At 43.7% G+C, this 19,824-nt stretch overlaps 3 non-coding genes across 3 annotated transcripts; 2 read left to right on the top strand and 1 right to left on the bottom strand.

Annotated features, from left to right (window-relative positions):
* The first annotated feature begins 5,243 nt into the window (after positions 1 to 5,243).
* TRNAM-CAU lies at positions 5,244 to 5,315 on the top strand. The gene has a single exon. It is a non-coding gene; the product is annotated as a tRNA-Met (tRNA).
* A 2,560-nt stretch (positions 5,316 to 7,875) lies between these two features.
* On the top strand, positions 7,876 to 7,948 carry TRNAF-GAA. Its single transcript has one exon. It is a non-coding gene; the product is annotated as a tRNA-Phe (tRNA).
* Positions 7,949 to 11,254: 3,306 nt separating this feature from the next.
* TRNAF-GAA lies at positions 11,255 to 11,327 on the bottom strand. Its single transcript has one exon. It is a non-coding gene; the product is annotated as a tRNA-Phe (tRNA).
* Positions 11,328 to 19,824: the final 8,497 nt, after the last annotated feature.

The following is a 19,824-nucleotide window of genomic DNA, read 5'->3' as shown; positions in this document are numbered from 1 at the left end:
CAGCTGTTACTGGGTCTGCAGCGTTGTGTCTGGTGCAAAACAACTCTGTGTTACTTGAAAAAGGCAGCCTCCTTCCTAACACAGAACTTCAAGCTAGCCAATGATGGATTAATTAAAAAAAAAAAATCTAGTCCCAAAGGTGCTTTTTTTCAAAAAGCAACTGGACTTTCTTGATTTTTTCCTTTGAAAAGGTTTCACTTTTCATCCAAGAAGCTTAATAATAACAACAACAACAACAACAACAAAACAACAACAACAGCAACAACAACAACAACAACAATAACAATAATAATAATAATAATAATAAAGTTGGAAGGGACCTTGGAGGTCATCTAGTCCAACCCCCTGCTCAGGCAGGAAACCCTATACCATTTCAGACAAATGGCTGTCCAGTCTCTTCTTAAAACCTCCAGTGTTGGAGCATTCACCACTTCTGGAGACAGGTGGTTCCACTGGTTAATTGTTCTAACTGTCAAGAGGTTTCTCCTTAGTTCTAGATTGCTTCTCTCCTTGATTAGTTTGCATCAGTTGCTTCTTGTCCTGCCTTCAGGGGCTTTGGAGAATAGCTTGACTCCCTCTTCTTTGTGGCAGCCCCTGAGATATTGGAACACTGCTATCATGTCCCCCCTCGTCCTTCTCTTTGTTAAACTAGACATACCCAATTCCAGCAACCGTTCCTTATATGTTTTAGCCTGCAGTCCCCTAATCATCTTTGTTGCTCTTCTCTGTACTCTTTCTAGAGTCTCAACATCTTTTTTACATCGTGATGACCAAAACTGGATGCAGTATTCCAAGTGTGGCCTTACCAAGGCCTTGTAAAGTGGTATTAATACTTCACGTGATCTTGATTCTATCCCTCTGTTAATGCAGCCTAGCACTGTGTTGGCCTTTTTGGCAGCAGCTGCAGCACACTGCTGGCTCATATTTAAGTGATTGTCCACTAGGACTCTGAGGTTCCTCTCACAGTTACTACTATTGAGCAAGGTACCCCCTATACTATACCTGTGCATTTGGTTTTTCTTGCCTAAATGTAGAACCTTACTTTTTTCACCATTGAATTTCATTTTGTTAGAACTTCTTCAGTTCTGTTTTCAAAAGGAAAAAAAAAAAACCAAGAAAGTCCAATTCCCTTTTGGGGGGAAAAAACAACTCTGGAACAACCATGACCTGGATGATTGAGAATCTCCATAGAAAAAAAGCATTGCAAGCAAAGCGGAGTCTGGTAGAAGGTGGTTGGGTCAGGACCCTGGAGAGCTCCCACTGCGGGGCTGGGTTAAGATCGATGTCAGTTTAAAGGTGAAGTAATTCCTGAGTTCCATCTTTACTGTCTTTAAAGAGCCAATGGCCCCATTTGGTTTTTAATTCGGTTTTTATTGGGGTTTATATTTTTGGTGTTTTTGTATTTTTGTACTTTTGTATTTGTGTATAGTATCTGTTTTTAAAAATGCTGTGAACCGCCCTGAGTCCTATGGGAGAAGGGCGGTATATAAATTAAAATTATTATTATTATTATTATTATTATTATTATTATTATTATTATTATTATTATTATTATTATTATTATTATTTTCCGATTTGGTGCAAGGTTGCAATTGAAATCCACACATTTTAATGTTGTCAAGGTTGAGAAACACCGCAGTAGAACCTGTTCTAAGCAGGAGGTTGGACTAAATGTATCAACAGTAGTAACTGTGAGAGGGACCTCGGAGTCCTAGTGGACAATCACCTAAATATGAGCCAGCCGTGTGCTGCAGCTGCCAAAAAGGCCAACACAGTGCTAGGCTGCATTAACAGAGGGATAGAATCAAGATCACGTGAAGTGTTAATACCACTTTACAAGGCCTTGGTAAGGCCACACTTGGAATATTGCATCCGGTTTTGGTCACCGCGATGTAAAAAAGATGTTAAGACTCTAGAAAGAGTACAGAGAAGAGCAACAAAGATGATTAGGGGACTGGAGGCTAAAGCATATAAGGAACGGTTGCTGGAATTGGGTATGTCTAGTTTAATGAAGAGAAGGACGAGGGGGGACATGATAGCAGTGTTCAATATCTCAGGGGCTGCCACAAAGAAGAGGGAGTCAAGCTATTCTCCAAGGCGCCTGAAGGCAGGACAAGAAGCAACGGATGGAAATAATCAAGGAGAGAAGCAATCTAGAACTAAGGAGAAACTTCCTGACAGTTAGAACAATTAACCAGTTGAACAACCTGCCTCCAGAAGCGGTGAATGCTCCAACACTGGAGGTTTTTAAGAAGAGACTGGACAGCCATTTGTCCGAAATGGTATAGGGTTTCCTGCCTAAGCAGGGGGTTGGACTAGATGACCTCCAAGGTCCCTTCCAACTTTACTATTATTATTATTATCTTTACAAGTACAGTAACAATACATACAGCATATACAAGTCTTCTTTATTTATGGACGATCACTTGACTATGAGCCAGCAATGTGCAGCAGCAGCAGCCAAAAAAGCTAATATAGTCCTGGATCGTATAAACAGAGGCATAGAATCAAGATCACGCAAAGGATTAGTACCGCTTTATAAAAACCTAGTAAGACCACACCTGGAATACTGCAACCAATTTTGGTCACCATACAGTACTGCAAAAAAGATGTTGAGACCTTGGAAAAAGTTCAGAGAAGAGCAACTAAGATGATCAAAGGCCTGGAGACTAAAACATATGCAGAACGGCTGCAGGACTTGGGTTTGGCTAGTCTAAAGAAAAGGAGAAATAGGGGTGACATGATAGCAGTGTTCCCGTATTTGAGGGGCTGCCACAAAGAAGGGGTCAAATTATTGTCCAAAGCACCAGAGGGCAGGACAAGAAACAATGGTTGGAAACTGATCAAAGAGAGAAGCAACCTGGAATTAAGGAGAAAGTTCCTAACAGTGAGGACAATTAACCAGAAATGCCTCCAGAAATTGTGGGCGCTCCATCACTGGAGGTTTTTAAGAAGAGACTAGACAGTCACTTGTCTGAAATGGTATAGGCTCTCCTGCTTGAGCAGGGGGTTGGACTAGAAGACCTCCAAGGTCCCTTCCAGCTCTGCTCTATTCTATTCTATTCTATTCTATTCTATTCTATTCTATTCTATTCTATTCTCTAGCCTAGTCTAGCCTAGTCTACTTTCTATTCTATTCTATTCTATTCTATTCTATTCTATTCTATTCTATTCTATTCTATTCTATTCTATTCTATTATTCTGTTCTGTTCTGTTCTGTTCTGTTCTATTCTATTCTATTCTATTCTATATTTATTTCTATTTCTATTTCTATTTCTATTATTTCTATTTCTATTTCTATTATTTCTATTTTATTTTATTTCTATTCACTACACCGATTTCTATCCAGCTGCCTCATTGAGCCCTACGTGCTTCGAATAGTACAACAGTACCATAGCAATAAAAATAGCAATGAAAATGAACATTACGTCCGCCATCGCAAAAATGAAAAACTGCAGAAAGCAGCAGTCCCAAAGGCACAATTAAAATATATGGTCTTCATTGCCTTTCTAAAAGCCAGAGAACTCCATATTATCGATTCCTCCATAAAAGCTGCTGAGTTGGAGCTACCTGATAATAGTCCTGTGTGTGAGGGTCCTGTCGGAAAAACTGTCTTCAGATGGAGAAGAGTACCATACCAAGCCCCACACAACAAGCTTTTAGGCTGTAGACTTAAGGTTGAGTCAGCATCCAACCTCACCGTCTTTACCCTGACCAGAAGTCTCCTTCTCCTGATCCTCTACATCACCACCATCTGAAAATGAAGACTTGGGAATTAAGCCAAGAACCACCTAATCCTGGCAAAAAAATAATAATACTTAGGAGCAGTATAGGAGCTGAAGGAAGCCATCTTCTGACTTGGCCATGGACTTAGGCGAGGGGTAGGCAACCTTGCCTCTTTTATGACTCGTGGACTTCAACACCCAGAATTCCTGAGCCAGCCACGCTGGCCATTAATTTTTAAGTTGAATCATAATATAATAAGGAGTACAGAGTATCCAAAATTGTGACTGAAAAGATCTAAGGCTACAAAAGAGAGACCATATATTATTAATAAGAAATGAAGTCAGCCTAGGTCAGAGGTAGGCAGCTTTGGCTCTTTTATGACTCGTGGACTTCAACTCCCAGAATTCCTGAGCCGGCATGGCTCAGCTTGGAAATCTCTCCCTTTCCCCTCAGCATGGCTGGCTCAGGAATTCTGGGAGTTGAAGTCCACGAGTCATAAAAGAGCCAAGATTGCCTACCCCTGACTTCGGCCGTGAATTAGGGAACTTGACCAACGGACCTTGGAAAAGTTTCCAGAACAAGGCTGAGCCAGGAGGTCTCGTTTCAAACCCTCCTAGGCTTTTAATTTGACTTGTCTTCTGATTTAACATGCTTTCTGCCCCTTCTGATGCTGTCCTTCCAGTGTATGCTAAATGTAGACTGAATACAGGTAGCAACAGCAATAGATTTATATACCGCTTGACAATGCTTTGCAGCCCTCTCCAAGCTCAGTTTACCTCAGTTTACCGACCTCGGAAGGATGGAAGGCGGAGTCAACCGTGAGCCGATGAGAACTGAACTGCTGAATCGCTGGCAGCCGGCAGGAAGCAGAAGTAGCCCACAGTACTGCCTTCCAACCACTGCATCACCATGTCCTTGACTTACAACCATTCATTTAGTGACCATTCAAAGTTAGAATGGCACAGAAAAAAAGTGACTTATGACCAATTTCGAATGACCATTGCAGTTTCCCCACGATCATGTGACCAAAACTCAGATGCTTGGCAACTGGCATGTATTTACGACGGTTGCAGTGTCCCGCGGTCACGCGTTCGCCTTTTGTGCCAAGCAAAGTCAGCAAGGAAACAGATTCACTTAACAACTGCAGTGATTCATTTAACAACGGTGGCAAGGAAAATTGTAAAACAGGGCAAAACTCATTTAACAAAATGCCTCACTTAGCAACAGAAATGTTAGGCTCAATTGCGGTCGTAAATCGAGGACTACCTATATACAACCACCATCTTTGGTCCTTCGGAAATTTCAAAGTGATTCTGGCTGGGCGTGTTGCAGAGCGGTGTGTGTCTGTGTGGTGTAAAGGTACAGCCTGGCACTCTCCTTCTGTCACAAGCCGGAACTGAGATGTTTCTGCTCAGCAAGCATCCTCATTATGCTCGCAGCTGGCCTCACAAGAGCAGAAACAGGCTGACAAATCACATCAGCCTAATCTTCTCCCCTCCAGCTTCTGCTTTCAGTCCAGCAGAGTGGCGCAGCGGGAGCGTGCTGGGCCCATAACCCAGAGGTCGATGGATCGAAACCATCCTCTGCTAGGCCAAGGTAGACTTTTTATTTTGTTCCAGGGGGAGAAAAAAGTGGCTGTTTGGCTGCTGCTGCTGCTCTCCAGAGGCTTTTTAAATTGATTTATTTATTTTTGGTAAAAATGTGCAGTAACGTACTGGCCAGAAGCCTTGAAGCAGGCAGTATTTTCTTGTTCCTGAGCTGCTCTCAAAGTACTTCATTTTCTGGGCGAACCTGACATAGGCGCCTTTTGAATCTGGGGTTTTTATCAGACGGATGAAATAATAATAATAATAATAATAATAACAACAACAACAACAACAACAACAACAACAACAATAATAATAATAATAATAATAATAATAATAATAATAATAATAATAATAATAATAATAATAATAATAATAATAATAATAATAATAATAATAAAGTTGGAAGGGACCTTGGAGGTCATCTAGTCCAACCCCCTGCTCAGGCAGGAAACCCTATACCATTTTGGACAAATGGCTGTCTAGTCTCTTCTTAAAAACTTCCAGTGTTGGAGCATTCACCGCTTCTGGAGGCAGGTTGTTCCACTGGTTAATTGTTCTAACTCTCAGGAAGTTTCTCCTTAGTTCTAGGTTGCTTCTCTCCTTGATTAGTTTCCATCCGTTGCTTCTTGTCCTGCCTTCAGGCGCTTTGGAGAATAGCTTGACTCCCTCTTCTTTGTGGCAGCCCCTGAGATATTGGAACACTGCTATCCTCCCCTCGTCCTTCTCTTCGTTAAACTGGACATACCCAATTCCATCAACCTTTCCTTATATGTTTTAACCTCCAGTCCCCTGATCATCTTTGTTGCTCTTCTCTGTACTCTTTCTAGAGTCTCAACATCTTTTTTACATCGTGGTGACCAAAACTGGATGCAGTATTCCAAGGGTGGCCTTACCAAGGCATTGTAAAGTGGTATTAATACTTCACGTGATCTTCACGTGATCTGTTAATACAGCCTAGCACTGTGTTGGCCTTTGCGTTCCGTCCCTCACACATTGCTTGTGGAACGTGTGTATAAAAAGGGACAGAGTTGGCGTTGCAAAAATATGCTTTATTGTTTGCACTTCCCTGGGGAGGTCCATGGGGAACCCGGGGATACGTGTTTATGATTTTTGTGATTTAATACTTCTAGAAATCTTCCCAGTGACATATGAGCTTGCCAGTCTTGCAACCGGGTTCAAATCACCATCACCACCATGTTCTTTCCTTTAGTTCTTTCATGCTGAGAATTCCAGCTATTAGATGGCCAAAAGCTATCCAGTAAAGCTAAAGGCTCAATCTGTTGGAATCTCTTTTCTTCTGCATAATCCACAGGTAGGCCTTTAAAATATTCCTATCCGTTTGAAAAAGTCGATATTTATTTTTGTTCATTTATTTTTCTTTGATATATGTTTGATGCATTGCCTACATTATGTACGGAGGCAGCCCTCAACTTATGACCGCATGGAGCCTGCCCATCACAGTCATCAGCCATAAAGCGGGTCGCCCGCATGGCTGACCCGATTTTACAATCTTTTTTTTTTTGTGGCAGTCGTTAAATGAACACTGTAGCCGTAAGGCACTCCGTTGTTTGCTATGTGCCAGTTTTGCTGAAAACCAGAAGTAAATGCCAGGTTTTGGCAAAACCATCATAAAACACAGTCACATGACTCTAGGAGGGTGCAAACAGCCATAAATGTAGGCTGGTTGCCAAGCACCTGACATGTGGTCACATGGCCCTGGAGGTGGGATGGCTGTGGGAACTTCGGAACTAGGTCATAAGTACCCTGGAGAAGTCTGTTGGGATTTTGAATAATCACTAAGCGACCGATGTAAAGTTGAGGACTACCTGTATTTTGACCTGGAATATTTTGCTTGCACTGGCCATAGTTTCTGCATGAACATGCAGGTGGTCTGCTCTTCACAACTAGGTTGTTGTTAATTGCGAAGTCGTGTCTGACCCATCGCGACCCCATGGACAACGTTCCTCCAGGCCTTCCTGTCCTCTACCATCTTCTGGAGTCCATTTAAGCTCATGCCTACTGCTTCACAGTGACTCCATCCAGCCACCTCATCCTCTGTCGTCCCCTTCTTCTATTGCCCTCAATCTTTCCCAGCATTAGGCCCTTTTCCAGGGAGTCCTTCCTTCTCATTAGGCGGCCAAAGTACTTGAGTTTGAACTTCAGGATCTGGCCTTCTAAAGAGCAGTCAGGGTTGATCTCCTCTAGGTCTGATCGGTTTGATCGCCTTGCAGTCCAAGGGACTCGCAGGAGTCTTCTCCAGCACCATAGTTCAAAGGCCTCAATTCTTTGTCGCTCAGCCTTTCTTATGGTCCAACTTTCATAGCCATACATTGCAACTGGGAAACCCATGGCCTTGACATGTCACAACCAGGTAGCGACACTTAAAGCAGGTCACTAACCAAAACAGTACCGCCTTTTGGGGGTTGGGTTTCTGGGCTGCTGATCTGGGCAGGGCTCTTTGGAAAGCTAAACTTTCACTGAACAGAAGTGAATTTTGTGTTACTACTTTCTAAGACGGATGATGCCACTTTAACATGGGCTACAAATAGTTTAGAAGACAGCCAAAGTAGCTCAGCTGGGAGAGCGTTAGACTGAAGATCTAAAGGTCCCTGGTTCAATCCCGGGCTTTGGCAAGCTTGTGAGTAGCGCACATTTTTTTATAGTCTCCGACTACTCCTCTTGATAAGTGATCCTCCACGAATGCAAGCTTTAGCCTTAGGGAACTTGTTTTTAAGGCCTGAGATTCTCAAACTGCAGGTTGCAAACCTGGGGTAGAGTGTGAGCAAATTTAAAGGTGGGATTGCACATTTTGAGGGTTTTGCATCCAAAGGCATAACCCTGTGCCAGACCTCATTCAATTTCTCCCGATGGAGTGGGCATGAGGTTTAATAGTAATTAGCAGAGACTGAAAGGAACTGAGTGAGCATTTATATGTCTTGGATGTTTGTCAACTTCTGAAATGAAACTGGCTGAAGCCACCTTTGTCATTCTCAGTTGTCACACAAATTGGGAGGAAGGGGATGGGGAAGAAACCGAAAGGATTGCTAGACGAAACACAGAGCGATCCCATGGGAACCAAGGTCACTCTCACAGGTGCTGGAAGATGGAGAGAAGAAGTGTCATGGAGCCCGCTAATTGCCCTCATTGGATAGCATGATCAATAGCATAGTACAGTGATGGCGAACCTATGGCACCGGTGCCAGAGATGGCACTTAGAGCCCTCTCTGTGGGCACACTTGCCACCGCCGCCAGCTCGTGCAGGTCCATTAGGCTGCCACCAGCGCCCGGAGCAACAGCCCCGCCCAGCACAAAGGAGGCGAAGCAGCCGGTTAGCAAGCTCAAGTAGAGGTGGTAGAGCATGCCCTCATGCGCTCGCTGGCTTCTGTGTGTGGGGGCTGATGGTGTCAGATAGCAGCTGCTCCTGCCTCGCCTTGCCCCGCAGCAATGGCACCCCCGCCCTACCCCCGCCTCACCCCGCAGGACGAGCCTCCTGCCCACTGCCCCACCCACCAGAGACCCCCTGGATCTCCCCCAATCCTGCCCAGCCCCACAGGCATCCCCCCCACAAGCAACATCAAGGTGGCCACGCCCACTCTGGCCACTCCCATTCAGCCTGCCGTGACCACCGCAGCCACACTCACCCAGTGGGCCATGCCCCCCCAACCCCCTCTGAGGGCACCACAATGCTGATGCGGCCCTGGCACTTTGCGATAAATAAGAGGGTTTTGGGTTGCGGTTTAGGCATTCGGTCTCTAAAAGGTTCGCCATCACTGGCATAGTAGGTGGAGGGAAGTGTTACATTTAGTTACGTGAAATTCCTGGGTGGGGGAGTTTAAAGTTGGTTTCACTTTTGACCGTGGTGATATTATGTATCCAATAAACATGTTCTTTGAGGAAACTTCAAGCCTCGGAGTTCTGATTTATTTGGGTCCATTAGTCGGAACCTTGACAATGTTGTTCTGGGTGTTATTCTTCAGGTTTGGTGCCTGTAAGAGCTGGGGGCCATGGATCATCCATAAATCATAGTCCTAAGATGTACACTTCAGGTGCCATTACCTATGTAACCCTGTGATTCTAACTTTGAAAATAATTCGTTTGTCAACGCTGCTAACATTGGATGTTTTTTGCATTGACAACAGATGGAGATGTAGCCATTTTCTTCTTTTCGCTTTTAGAGTTAGATGATGCTGGGGAGGGGGGGATGTGCATGAGAGTTCAGCTAGACATAATAATACTGAACCTAGCCTGAGAATCAAGGTTGTTGAAATAAGAGATGATAAGAATTGGCGGGCTGGAGAGCTGGAGGGAAAGCCCACGCTTTAAACTAATTGGGGAATGTGATTTATGACTGTTAATTGGAGGAGAGAATTATGCTTTGATACTATGTGCTCAAGGGGGGGGGAATCCAGTTTTTGGCTTCGATTATGTTAGTGCCGATGTTATGCCTCTCGAATAAAGATTCTTTAAGGTAAACAATGCCTCGAAGTTCTTTTGAAGAGTTCCATCTGTTGGAACCATGACATCATTATAAATCAGTTAATCCCAGGAGGCGCCTGAATTTTTTTTTTCCTTAGAGACTCCTTGTCAGGGAATTGCATAGCAGGTGTCCACGTGGAGTCAGAGACGCTGACACAGACTTGTAGTTTTATATAAATGAATACATTTTACACCTCTGAGCACAGCAGACTAGATAGTCAGGCAAACAGGAGCATCATCAGGTAAATCAACACAGCAAGAACATCATGAGGTAACATCAGAGGACACAGGAGAAAAAGGCGGGGGAAGGGAAACTCCCCCTCCATACCCACAGCAACCAATCACAGTGCAGATTGCCTCACGCAGGAGCCAGCACTCTCCAATCAATCTACCACAACTATGTGTTCTGGCTCACTGCACCACCCCACTGCTCCAGCTACTAAATTTAGCAGAATGTTAAAATTTGACAGGGAGTCCTTGATTTACAACTGTTCATTTAACAGTGTTTCAGTTAAGACAGGTGGGCGAGCTTTATCCCAGCTTCGTTTCCCCCCCTCGCACCTTTGAGGCTTCCATTCTAGCCTGGGCGGCTAGAAGCTAAAAGGGGGGTGGGAAATGAAGCTAGGAGAAATGGGAGATTCTCAGTCATCCTGGTCATGGTTGTCCCAAAGGTGATTTTTTCATGAGGCAACTGGACTTTCTTGTTTTTAATAATAATAATAATAATAACAACCATCATCATCATCATCATCATCATCATCATCATCATCATCATCATAATAATAATAATAATAATAATAATAATAATAAAGTTGGAAGGGACCTTGGAGGTCATCTAGTCCAACCCCCTACTCAGGCAGGAAACCCTATACCATTTCGGACAAATGGCTGTCCAGTCTCTTTTTAAAAACTTCCAGTGTTGGAACATTCACCACTTCTGGAGGCAGGTTGTTCCACTGGTTAATTGTTCTAACTGTCAGGAAGTTTCTCCTTAGTTCTAGGTTGCTTCTCTCCTTGATTAGTTTCTATCCGTTGCTTCTTGTCCTGCCTTCAGGCGCTTTGGAGAATAGCTTGACCCTCCCTCTTCTTTGTGGCAGCCCCTGAGATATTGGAACACTGCTATCATGTCCCCCCTCGTCCTTCTCTTCATTAAACTAGACATACCCAATTCCAGCAACCGTTCCTTATATACTTTGGCCTCCAGTCCCCTAATCATCTTTGTTGCTGTTCTGTGTACTCTTTCTAGAGTCTCAACATCTTTTTTTTTGAAGACGTTACACTTCTCATCCAAGAAGCTTCTTCAGCTTCTCTCAGAACTGAATGTGCCCACGCGCTCGCCTGCTGTTTCCGTGGCCCGGTTGCAAATGCGGCCCAGAGGTTAGGGACCCCTGAGCTAGAACTTGCAGTCATGGAGGGGAGGTCTGAGATAAGACTATAAAAAAATGTGCATTACTCACAAGCTTTGCCAAAGCCCGGGATTGAACCAGGGACCTTTAGATCTTCAGTCTAACGCTCTCTCAGCTGAGCTACTTTGGCTGTCCGCTGAAGTGTTTGTAACCCATGTTAAAGTGGCATCATCCAGCTTTGAAAATAGCAGCACAAAATTCACTCCTGTTCAGTCAATCGATCAGAATAGAGCTGGAAGGGATCTTGGAGGTTATCTAGTCCAACCCCCTGCTCAAGCAGGAGACCTTATACCATTTCAGACAAGTGGCTGTCCAGTCTCTTCTTAAAAACTTCCAGTGATGGAGCGCCCATGATTTCTGAAGGCAAAGCTGTTGCACTGGTTAATTCAGCAAACGTTTGGTTTCCCAAAGAACTTTGTCCTGCTCAGCAGCCCAGAAACTCATCCCCAAAAGGGGTTTCTATTTTGGTTAGTGACCTGCTTTAAGCGTCTCTACCTGGTTGTGAACAGTAGACCACTTGCACGTTCATGTGAAAGCAATCATCAGTGCAGGCAAAATTTTCATGTTCATGTGGAAGCAATCGTCAGTGCAGGCAAAATATTCCAGGTCAAAATAAGGTAGTCAACTTTCAGCTTATCACTTAAATTCTGACACCTGCCCTACCCCATGTCACGTGACCACCCGTCAGGTGCTTGGCAACCAGCCTACATTTATGGTTGTTTGCAGCCTGTCATGTCTCATCTGAGCCTGCGGAGGAAAATGAGGTGGAACGGGACCCTATGGAGGTCGAGGGAGAGGTGTCTGTGGCTTCAGAGGAATGTGGGGAAGAGCAGGCAAAGGCAGGCCAGGGTCCTTCAGGAGTGGGACAGGAGGAACAGGAGAGGCAGAGTTCAGGCGATGAGCAAGGCCACCCCCACCTGATCCTAGAGCACAGAGACTGGAGAGAAGGAGGGAACAACGCAGGCAGGCTCAACTATTCAGGAGGAGAGCGTCCCACCCCTCTCCACAAGGCACACCTGGAGAATGAGATTTATGGAGACGCTGTGGGGAGAGGCTTTTGTTGGGAACAAACGCTGATTCCTTGGAGTTTTGTGTGTGTTGTTGCTGATCTCTTGTTCGGTGACTTCTGCTTGGAAACCTGGACACTCTGACCATTGGACTGGCTGACAACATTGCTTGGATGTTTAAGGAACTCAGATTGTATTTTGGCTCCCCTACTGAAACTGCTCAGGCAAGCGTGTATTCACACACACTCATTAGGTTTATGATGTATGTGTCACTCTTTCTTATCTCCGTGGCCTTGAGTAAATTCCTCTCCTAATCAGACTGTATGTGTAACTACTTGCAGCCAGAGGTGTGTGTGCCTTCCTGTGTTTGGAGGATTGCCAGAAACATGGGAGCATTTGGGGAAAATTTGGAGCAATTAAAGGGCGGTTTGAATTGCCAGCTGACTGCATTGCCCCGGTGCTGTGCCCTGGGTCATCACACAGCCTCTCGGAATCACATGACTGAGTTTTATGATGGTTTTTGCCAAAAACTGACATTCATTCCTGGTTTCAACAAAACTGGCCCATCGCAAACACCGAGGGTGCTTTACGACCAAAGCGTTTGCTTAATGCCATTAAAATGGTCACAGGATTGGGTTGGTCATGTGGATGACTTGCTTTACAACCATTGTGACTTATGATTGTGATGGGCAGGTTCCATTACGGTCATAAGTCCAGGGTCACCAGTACAAATAATATAGGTAATGCATTAAAAATGAATCAAAGTTAAAAAAAATTAACAAAAATAAACATCGACTTTTTCCAAATCCATAGGAATATTTTAAAGGCCCACCTATGGATTATGCGGAAGAAAAGAAATTTGCATTGGAAAAATCAAAGAAATAAAAATTAGAAAAATGAAAATAAAAGAAAATTAAAGTTCAAATCTTTAGAAGAGAAACTGCCAGTGGTGTGTTAGCTGGATGCTTATGGGTGTCTTCTGGTCATCTTCAGTAACCTGATCTATTTACCAAAACATCTACTCATCAATAGGTTTACGGTGTTTACATTAACCATAGACTTTTGTAACTGAACAGCAAATGACTAATTTTTCTGGGACATATTGAAATGGAAGAGATTTCTCTGGAACATAAAAACGTATTTGTAGATAATAATCACATCAATATAATGTTCCTTTTCTATCTAGTCATTCTGGTTGTCTCATCATAGATCCTGTTTACAGTTCTTGTTTACATTTGTTTTCCCCACAATGTTCAAAACATTCTTACTGGTTAAGATTTTCTCAAAGTTAATTACATTTAAATATTTAAGTCTATGCTTTCTCATGTCAGCCAACCCAATACTTTTATTAGAAAACTTTATACTCAATCATCATTCATTAAAACAACAAGAATCGTATTAACTTAAGGTTGGTAAAAGAGAACATTATGGGAAAAAGAGGAAATCAAGTAAGGTTATTATGTGGATTTGCAGTAGGCCTGAGCTTAAATGGACTCCAGAACATGGTAGAGGACAGGAAGACGTGGAGGACCGTTGTCCATGGGGTCATGATGGGTCGGACACGACTTCGCAATTAACAACAAAATGTAAACTCAGACAACACACAGTTTACCGAATATTAAGGTGATTATGTTAAAAAATTAATAAAATATATTTTAAAAAACCAACGTATTTGTAATTATATGTAAGCTCCCTTAGGTAGACCAGTCCATGAAATCAGCAGGCCAAAACTGCTTTTATTGAGATTGATTATATAATATCAGAATCTTGCAAGTCGATTATGATGCGACCCCTTTTCCTTCTTATATTTCAGTGAATGGGGAAGTGTGAGTTGAGCCACTCTGGAATATTATCTGGACTTACAAAATAAGTCTCACCCACATTGCTCCTGCAGTGGATCTTATATCACTCTACCAAGGTTATCTTTGTTATTCTCTAAATACGGACAAGTAAAAATGATCACAGGGACGCTGTGATCTGTGAAATTGGGAAAGCCCGGGACCAGATGGATTTCCAGCTGAATGGTACAAAACTTTGATAGACCTAATACAGGGGCAGGCAACCTTGGCTCTTTTATGACTCGTGGACTTCAACTCCCAGAATTCTGGGAGTTGAAGTCCACGAGTCATAAAAGAGCCAAGGTGGCCTACCCCTGACCTAATAGAAGAGAACATTTGTAGTTCAGGGCTGAATTGTGGTCTCTGTGATTGGTTGTTTTCTTGCAGACGTTTCCTTACCAAACTAGATAGTATCATCAATGCTAGGAGAGTTGGGTTTGCCTCCTGCTTATATACCAATGGCTTTGTGATTGTAACTACTTGCATTTCTGTTGTTCGAGGTCCATAAGGAATCATGTCATCCCTATTTCCTTCACTGTCTTCCTACAAGATAGGCAGGATATCAACCGTAGTAGTATTAGTAATAGCAAAAGTAGCCAGTGCCTCTTTTTCAAGTTTTATATTCAGTTTTTGTGTTTTTAACATTTCATTTGTACAACACCAAAGTCCCTCCGTAAGGGAAATGGGCAGTTTCTAGATGTGATGAACTAAGAAAAATAAAGTAAAAATTAACAAGAGATTCAATTCATGGGAAAAACAGGATTAAGTCTTCCCTTCTCAGCTGTTTCCTGAATTCTTATTTATTAATTAGATTTATATGGCCACCCATCTCCCCCACGGAGGGGCTCAGGGCAGCATACAATAATTTTTCCGATGTCTTTCCATTAAACTTAGTGAAAGTTTCCATTGCCACCAAAGGAAACTTTCTAAAAGGGTGCATTCAAATCAGGATAGCAAAAAAGCTATAGGATGCCACTATCTCCGCATAAATAAGTCTAGCATCACTTTTTAAGAAGAGGCTACAGTCACTTATCTGAAATGGTATAGGTTCTCCTGCTTAAGCAGGGGGCTGGACTAGAAGACCTCCAAGGTCCCTTCCAGTTTCTATTCTATTCTATTCTATTCTTTTATTCCTATTCTGTTCTATTCTTATTCTATTCCTATTCTATTAATTCTATTCTTTTATTCCTATTCTATTCTTATTCTGTTCTATTCTTTCTATTCCTATTCTATTATTCTATTCCTATTCTATTCCTATTCTAATCTTCTATTCCTATTCTATTCTTATTCTATTCTTTTATTCCTATTCTATTCTATTCTTTTATTCCTATTCTATTCTTTTATTCCTATTCTATTCTATTCTTTTATTCCTATTGTTCTGTTCTATTCTTATTCTATTCCTATTCTATTCTTCTATTCCTATTCTATTCTATTAGTTCTATTCTTTTATTCCTATTCTATTCTATTCTATTCTATTCTATTCTATTCTTATTCTGTTCTATTCTATTCTTTCTATTCCTATTCTATTCTTATTCTGTTCTAATTCTATTCTTCAATACCTATTCTATTCTAATTCTATTTTTATTCCTATTTTATTCTTATTCTATTCTAATTGTATTCTTCTATTCCTATTCTATTCTATTCTTATTCTATTTTTATTCCTATTCTATTCTGTTCTTTTATTCCTGTTCTATTCTATTCTATTCCTTTATTCCTATTCTATTCTATTCCATTCTATTTCAGTTTTATTAATCAACAGAGCAGAGCCAGGCATCTTCCCTACCCTTCATGTAATGAAATAAGAGTCCATACACACACACACACACACACACACACACACACACACACAGTTTAAGATATAACTGATAAAAAACACCCAAGGGTAAATTAAAGATATTTTTAATGCATTTACAACTACAGAATCACAAACGTTCATGGGAAGAAAGCAGTGCCTCTCTGTGCGAATAAAGCAGGCATGCATACAAGGTTGAGGGGCTACAGACGGGCGCAAAAGGTGAAGTTTCTTGTGAGGAGAAAGCCACAGAGGGCTGGAGGAAAGGCAGTGGTGTCACGAGCATCTCAGAAGGAAGCACTGGCTAATCTGGACTGGAAGGAAAGGCAGATTCCGAGACACAGCGGCTTAATCAGGACCATCGCTGAACGTTGTTGTTGTTTTTCATGGAAGAAAGGGATTTCCTTCTAGCTAGATACACACTATAAACAATTTGAATTCTGGGATGCAGGTGGGCTCAGCACTAGAGTTTTCCACCCTGGACCACTCCAGCAACATCAGATTATAATGCCCGTCGTTGGGGGAGGATAGCCTGCCTGGTACGGTGGGAGTTCCTGTCCAACCATCTTGAGGGCACCAGGTTGGCAAAGCTCTTGTAGAACTTCTCCTGGACCGGCAAGACCTGCATTCAAATCTTCCCTGACTCATGAAACGGAACCCCAAATCAGATGGGATGGAATTATAGCTACGTGTGATCTCCATTTTCCCCTTAAGGAGGAGAGAACAAGCATTGGCGAAAAAACAACCTAGGATTACAAGAGGACAGCATGCCTACAATCATGTATGGTTATTTATTTAAATTTATTATAGCCACCCAACTAGGAATTTCAAGAATACCAAGCAAAAACAGAGAAGCACGCGGAGCCTTCTCGCTTTAGGAATATCTCAAGTGTAAAAATTGCCAGCCGAGATTAAAATAGGCCCCGTCTGATTGAGGCTCAAATCAGTTTGAAGAAGGATTTCTCAAATGCAGAGTTTGGACTGAACTTGGGTTCCTGAGCCTGTACTGGTTGCGCATAATTTTGGATCAAAACAATAAAAGAGACAACGAAGGAGACCCCAGCCCCTCTTTTATTGGAATGGTCAAATGCTCTACCCAACGATATCAACTCTCCTTCAAGTTGGGCTCAGTTCCTGATGACTTCACGGACAGATCTTTGCAGTTTTCTGAGATGAGTGCAGAAGTGCTTCCTGGTTGACCTCTCAACCTTACAGCCTAGCAAGCATCTCCTGAAAGTTCCCATCCAAGACTTAGTTTTTCTAACAACCACGGTCAGTCTCTGCACTGCAGTGTGATAAATCTTTCCCTTCTCCACCTTTCTGACTGGGGGAAGGTAACCCCATAGATCCTTCTTAACATGCCTTCCAGTCTAGTCTAGCAGCAGGATTACTGTAAGACAAATTAAGATTCCCCCTTCTCATCTATTAAGTTGCCCTGAGATACTATAAAATAGATTACCGTTTATGGAATAGGCCAGTATCAATTTTACCCAACTATATTCTGCCCAGAACATTAAGAGTCCACGTTCCCAATTTCTAAATGAACCCAAATCCATGTAAGCCAGCAAGGAAGCTATAGGAAGCTATAAACCAGTGATGGTGAACCTTTTAGAGACCAAGTGCCCAAAAACTGCCCCTGCCCCACTCGCCCGCAGGACCACCCATCGCCCCCATGGCCCGTTGCAGCAGATTGCCCAGACGGCCCAGCGGCGCCATGGCGGCTATGCCCTCCGCCTGCGCCCTGCCCCACCTGCCCGCAGGGCCACCTGCCGCCTTCACAGCCCGCTGATCACCCAGGTGGCTCAGCAGCGCCATGGTGGCTATGCCTGCCTGCACCCCACAGCATCATCTGTGCACGACAGGGCAAGAGGGCAGTCTTGTCCCCGCTGCCCAAGTGCCATGTCCTTGGCTGTGCTGCACCACGTGGGCCACGCCCAGGGGCGACTCTCCTCCGGGGGGCTGCTGGTGAGGGGACTGCGGGGGGAGGCAGGGCTGGGGCCACGGCGTGCATGCCCACAGAGAGGGCTCCGAGTGCCCCCTCTGGCACGCGTGCCATAGGTTCGCCGCCACTGCTACAAACCAATGTTTTTCGAATCTAGAATTCTGAGAGTTGAAGTCCACACACCTTAAAAATTGCCAAACATTGCCCTGATCGCCATGATTGACTCACTACGTTCCAGACAACTGTAATGGGAAGGGGGGAGGGAATGCATTGGGAATGTAAGGGACGTTTGGGAGGGAAATTTGCAATGCACCTGTGCAGATGGGAAGCCTGAGACAAACCCAACACCTCAAAGTCGCCAGCTGGGGAATTCTGAGGCAGACAGATCCTTCCCAAAACGAAGAGAGTGTAAATGATTGGTGGACGGTGGATGGTGGACAATGGGAGGTCCAAGGGGAAAAGGGAAGGTTTTCCTGTGCTGTTTTCGCGTGAAATTGTTAGAACTTTTCTACTTCTGTACCCACACGGAATCTCAGGTAAACTTATAGTCTTGGTAAAAAAAATGTCCCAGGAGTTTCTTTTGCTGTCTAACCTAGTTGGACGGCTGACATTAGTAATAAAATCAGGGTTAATGCAGAGGACGGGGAAGATGTTACGGAAGAACAGTCAGAAAACCCACCCCCTAACTTCCTAGATAGCTTGGTACATTCCTGCCTTCCAGACATTGAGGCTAGGAAGGAAGAGATGGCCAACATCAACTTCTCATTTTCCCAGAATCCTCCCTGTTTTCAGTCTCACCGACCCCCCCAAAAATGGAAGAAATATTTTAGAGCCCTTTCCTCACCTTTGTGTTCATTAACTGCAGAACAAAGGGGGAAAAAACACATTAAAAAGGGGACATATGTTTTTGCAGCTCCTCTCTTGGCTCAAGGCTCGTTTTCTACAAGTACGGTGGATATAAAAAGTCTACACACCCCTGTTAAAATGCCAGGCTTTAAGAAGTAAAAAAAAAAAGAACAGATCAAAATAAATCACTTTAGAATTTTTTAATATAACGTACGAGTTGCACAACTCAATTGAAAACCTGAAATCTTCTAGAGCAGGGGTGTCAAACTCAATTTCACTTGAGGGCCGCATCAGCATTGCGGTTGCCCTTGGGGGGCCGGTTAGGTGTGGCCAGAGTGGGTGCAGCCTACTGGGTAGGTGTGGATGGAGTGGATGAAGCCTACTGGGTGGGCATGGCCAGCTCTACATCATTCGCATCAAGGGTGCCTGGGGGCCTGGGCAGGAGTGGGACAGATCTGAGGGTCTCTGGCAGAAGGGGGTGGGACCGGGGCAAGTGCCAAGATGGCCATCACAAAATTGTACATTGGCTCCCGGCCGGCCTGGGCCAGGGCCAAGGCAGCGGGGGCCGTTCTCTCACTGTTTCCAGGATGGCTTTGCGGGCCGCATGAAACCACTTCGCGGGCCGCACCCGGCCCCCGGGCCTTGTGTTTTGACATGTCTGTTCTAGAGGGAAAACTAACAAATGAAAAATTTACAATAACGTGGGTTGCATAAAGATGCACACCCTTAAGCTAATGCTTTGTGGAAGCCCCTTTTGGTTTTATGACAGCATGCATGCAATCTTTTGAGATAACCACATCTTGCCTTGGGAATCTTTGCCCGCTCTTCCTCGCAAAAAGTGCTCCTAATCTGTCAGATTGTTCGGGCATCTCCTGTGCCAGGCCCCTCTTCCAAGTTACTCCGCACATTTTTAATTGGGTTCAGATCCGAGCCGTTCCAAAATGTGGATCCTTCTTCTGGTGAAGCCATTCTTTTATCGATTCGGAGGTATGCTTTGAGTCATTGTGTTGGAAGGTAAAAATTCATCTTCATTTTGTAGCCTTGTAGCAGAGTCCTGAAGGGTTAGGTTGCCCAAAATAGGCTGACATTTGGAACGGTTCACAATTCCCTCCACCTTGACTAAGGCCTCCAGCTCCAGCTGAAGAAAAGCAGCCCCAATGCATAATGCTGCCATCACCACGCTTTGGGTAATGCGCAGTGTT

Source organism: Protobothrops mucrosquamatus, unplaced genomic scaffold (assembly GCF_001527695.2).
Source record: "Protobothrops mucrosquamatus isolate PMUCROS unplaced genomic scaffold, P.Mucros_1.0 scaffold1861, whole genome shotgun sequence".
Lineage (NCBI taxonomy): Eukaryota > Metazoa > Chordata > Lepidosauria > Squamata > Viperidae > Protobothrops > Protobothrops mucrosquamatus.
This window is presented reverse-complemented; position numbering and strand designations above follow the sequence as displayed.